This window comes from Octopus bimaculoides, chromosome 7 (genome assembly GCF_001194135.2).
Source record: "Octopus bimaculoides isolate UCB-OBI-ISO-001 chromosome 7, ASM119413v2, whole genome shotgun sequence".
NCBI classification, from domain to species: domain Eukaryota; kingdom Metazoa; phylum Mollusca; class Cephalopoda; order Octopoda; family Octopodidae; genus Octopus; species Octopus bimaculoides.
In genome coordinates, this window is record NC_068987.1 from 9,682,497 (window position 1) to 9,687,959 (window position 5,463).

The window sequence follows — 5,463 nt, forward strand, 5'->3', positions numbered from 1 at the left end:
ATGTGTGTGTGTGTGTGTGTGTGTGTGTGTGTGTGTGTGTGCATTACATTCCCTTTCTTTAAAACGTTTTGTTTGTCAAGAAACTTTTACCTTTCCTCATTTCTGACTGTGTAGAATTCATTGTGAAATAATTCATTGTCTTGTGTCGCGTGCGAAAAGCATCGATTTCCTCATTAATGACTTAATGTGTTGCACACTAATTAAGATTCGACGTCAACGTTCTCTATAGAAAACGAATCCTAACACCGTTCCTTCGCTAAATATATTCACAACTACGACAGAATGTATACATTTATACATCATTAAGTATTTCCTCCTCCAACAGGCTTTTAATGAAGCCATTACCTTTAGTCACGCACACAAAGGTACACGGACACACAGACACACATACATACATTATCATACACTTTACATTTAATATGTTAGTCTCTTTGTATTTGCTTGTCTTATTTTACTTGTTTTATAATAATGACCGATTTTTTTAAGTTCAAAGGGAAGAAAATTTGTCTCGCTAACTTTAACGAGTGTCCGATGATTATAAAATAAACAACGTTTAGTTAGTTCTTTATATTTACGACTCTTGGTCATTTCATAACCGAGAGACATATTTCGCTTTGCTCCGTAAGTTTCTAAAAACAATCGTTGGAGTTGGCTGGTCTCGAACCTCCACTTCTGAGGCATCTCCCGATTCGCTTGTCAACCTTGTTACGTCCAGCTCCACTTCTCTCCACTAACCACCATACCCCCAACCGTCTTTCTCTGAACATCATCCCTTTAAGATTACTCCCTTTTGCACGTTGGAGTTGTGCTACTGCTAAGCACACAGACTTCTTAGACCACATCCCGAGAAAGGCCATTCAAAAGATTGGCATTCCTTCATTAATGAACTCCAACCTCTAGCCTATCGGCGTACTGCCTTCTATCTCTGTGTTTTCTGTTGCTATTATAATGGCTCCCGCTCCTCGGAATCGGCAAGTCTCCTACCTCTGCTACTCAATCATCTCTGGGCACTACCAAATGATCCATGGCTCGGTATTAGTCTCGGACTAGTGGCTGTGACCCCTGGTGTAGGTGATGATCGTGCCACAACTAGTGGCAGTTCGCCCTAAAAGGGGACGATCGAAATACCATCAATACCGTTTAGGAAATAGTGACATGCGAGGCTCAGATACATTTGGATCGATTGAAAGCTTCGGTGAAATTCGACTATTGTTTCTTAGTGGCTGTCATCTAAGCAGTCAGTTACCGTTTTTCCCCTCCAAGGATTTGATCACCTCAAAGTACTGGTCAGAGTAAAAGGTCATCTATCGGAGCCGTTTAGACTGTTACACTCGATGCATAGAAGAGATGTCGCCTCTCACTCTTTCTATAAGTACGTACTATCGAACTTATTACTGCAGAAAATGGCGATATTAAGTGATATCCATTATTTCTCAACATCTAAAAGTTTCAAGCAACTTTCTATTGCATCATTTGTTGCACTTTTGTGTTGGTGGGGTGGTGTGTGGTACTTTATTATTATTATTATTATTATTATTATTATTATTATTATTATTATTATTATTATTATTATTATTATTATTCACAAACTTCAAACTGGCAGAATCGCTAACGCGGTCAAACTAAATGCTTAGCGGCATTTCGTTCGTCTTCATGTTCTGTGTTCCAATACCGCCGAGGTCGACTTTGCCCTTCATCCTATAAAGGCTGATAAAATAGTACAACAGTCGAGCACTGGAGCCGATATAATTGGCTTAACTCCTCGCCCCAAAATGTTAGGCCTTGTGCCTATAGTAGAATGAATTATTATTATGAAAATACTATTGCTTAATATGTACAAGTTTGGAAACTATTTCCGACTACTAAAACAAAAATATAGATTTCTTTTTTTACTGACTGCTTCTCAATTCACATCGAACGTAAACATGTCTATTGTTTTCACTCGATACTGAATCCTGTAGAAAGCAGCTTTATTTCCTTTTGTTTCGGAGAACTATATTCAATATATTAGTTACCAGCGGAAACAGCTTCACACTGAGCATAAAAAACTACGAAGAATGATTTCGATTTATTATAATTCACTTCTGTTTGCATTTTTGCCACTCTTACTTCTATGTCTGTAACATAATAAAGTTACATAATAATAATTAAGAATGTAAGTGCTGTACATTATCTCACTCCCTAGCACTTTCTAGCGACGGGACCAGCAGACCAACCGGGTTTCAGACAATTTCTGCCTCTCTTCATTGCTGGACACTTCGTCTGCTAGAGATGGCAGTAGTTCGCTTCTGCTCACAATATATATAAATTTTAGCGATATACAGTCGATGATTTTGCAACAAAGTAAAAAGCTAGTTCTAAAATCTCTCTAAGAGATGATCGTAGTAGTCGTATCATTGGATGATAGCTGTGCATTGTAGGAAAGTGACAGAGATGGATTGCACAGGGAACTTCATAACCATTAGACCTTGCAAAATTGACTCTAGGGCCGTGAGTTTCACACATGGCATGAAAGTCACGTTCATTAATTTACTGGAGAAGTCTTTCTGCTGGTTAAATATTGAGTTCTATTTCTCTTGTGCTCCTTCAAATATCACTTCGATATACATATTGTGCTTTTAACACAAACGAGTCTACGAAGAAGTTCTATGAAGAGAACTGTCAAAGATGATTCTACAGCATTAAGCCTTCTAACAGTGAGTATACGTTTAGTATACACATTATTTGAAACACGCTGGAATGGTGAATATAAAAGTATCAGGATTTTTCAATTTCCGTTGAAAATACTTTTGATCAGTTCTGTATACCGGTCGATACAGGTTCATGTAAACACACCGAAACACTTATTATTTATAGTCTACTTCTAGCCTAGCAACATTTCTTGTTTGTCTGACTATCATTTCAACCTGTTCAATTCAATTAAATTCTTAAACTCAAGCTCTCCAAGTTATTAAGCACAGTTTAATAAAAGTATACAATCATATCCAGGAGCTCTTAAATGTGTCGTATGGCCGCAGGCAAAGGACAGGAAATCAATTCAAGAAAATCCTGTCGGAAGTTCAATAATTGATCAAATAAAAAGAACTGGAATTTATTTAACACTTCTCAGACAATATGGGCAGCAGAAATTCCGTTCCCATGTTGATTGCTTTTAGTTTTTTGTTGTAGAAGGATTCCCATCACCCATCAAGTGACTAAAGGTGGACTAACTCATTGTTATAAAACAAAGAACTGTGAGCGATTGGCAGTTCGTGTTGGTAGCAGTTCACTGTGAGCCTTTGATATAGAACGTCTCGTGTAATAGTAACAGTAGTGCGTTCTGTATATACTTCTCCCCTGCTTCGTTATATTATACATCCAATACAAAGATATAAAAGTTTTGTAAAAGAATAACATTTTTAGACCGGTTTATATGCTACATTTGTACTCCATCATGTCCATATGTTATATACGAAGTCCATTATTGAAAAGCCGATTTGCTGCGTGAAATGTAGAAACTTCTCTTCTTATGCTACAAATGATGAAACTTATCTATCTACATATCAGATCAAGCGATTTGCCCGGACCAATGCAACTCACCTACGCCAAATATCTCGATCTTTCATTAACAGTCCTCATATCCTCCACCTAACAGGTTGAAGATATGAAAATTGCTCTTCTTGGCCTGCCGATACCTATATGTACATGCATTGGTACATGATACATATATTTTATACAGAAGCATCGAGCGAATCTTATGGGGTCAGTAGCTTAATCAGCATAGAAATAACAGTCAAAATGTCCCTCAAAGTAACACCGAACCGTATTTAAAGCGGAAGAATGCAAAGTACATCCAGAGTTGCATTGTCTTATGTCTGATATTAAGATAGATGGTCATGATTGGAATATCTTTGGTCATAAACCTACTTAATCACGTATGATCAGAAGTCAAATGCAACAATAACAAATCTGCAAAAACATTTCTCACACAGCCAAACAAAGAATATATCACTGCTTCAAAAAAAAATTCCCCCTGAGTAACATTCTTACAGCCATTGACATTATCAAAGTCTTATATTCCATCGTTCGCTCGCGATTTTGACACAAAATACTCAAAACCTCCACAGGAAACAGGGCAAATGTTGGCTACTAAACTACTTCCGTTCACCAAATCCACTCACAAAACATTGGTCGGCCCGGCGCTATAGTGTAAAGTACTTACCAAAGTGAGATTGAACCTGAAATCATGAAGGTGGGAAGTAAACATCTTACCACATACCCACGCTGGTTGCAGACTTTCCCATCAGAAAATTTACAGCAACAGAGTGTTTGGTCACAATATATTATATTTTTAAAACTAACACTTAAATAAAAATTAAAAGATAACTGAATTTAAAAGTGTATTCTGATTTATATCTTGATTATATACATTTTTTTTTCAAATGGTGATCCTATGTAATAAATCTTATTAAAAACAAAAATTCTGGCTTCTTCGATAAGCACTTGAATCAACAACGCCTGAAATATTACATTCTTAGGAAAATATTTTTTAAACAAATGTACATAAATACATAAGCGTATGTGCATACACACGTATATATGTATATATCCATATACATATATGTAAATATGTGTGAGTATATATATATATATATATATGTATACGTCTATCTATCTATCTATCTATCTATCTATCTATCTATCTATCTATCTATCTATCTATCTATCTATCTATCTATCTATCTGTCTGTCTATCTATCTATCTATCTATCTGTCTATCTATCTATCTATCTGTCTATCTATCTATCTATCATATATATAGTGGAAAATGACAGAAAATACAACACAAAGACGAGGTGAAACATAAACACAGACTTGGAATTAGTTTGATGTTCAGGAAATGTTGGGTGGTGGTATGATGGAAATGCTATTAATCTTTCGAGCACACGCTCTTCTTCTGAAAGACAAAACGTAAATAGAGATAAAAAGAACACACACCTAAGGTAAAAGAAAATTCCTTGAATCTAATAGAGTAAATATTTAATGTGTGGACTTATAGCTCCCGCCTGGACAGCCTGCTACTCAGAGTTTCACAAATATGAACTTGGACATTCTTTAGGCGGTGCTAATCGATGGAATAGCTTCTGTGAACAGTTGAAAGTGCAAAATGGCTTCTTCGGTAGTACTGTTTGAAAAATATCAGAAAATGGAAGATGAAACTCTGATGAAACTCTGAGACGGAAATATAACTCTACACGGGTACGCTCACATATATGCTCACAGACATACACATACACATACGCACACTCTCATAATGTATATATATATATATTTATATATATACATACACACATACATGCATACATACATATGTATGCATATATGTATATATGTATTTATATATCTATATGATATATATATATACACACACACATATATATATATATATATATATATATATATATATATATATATATATATATA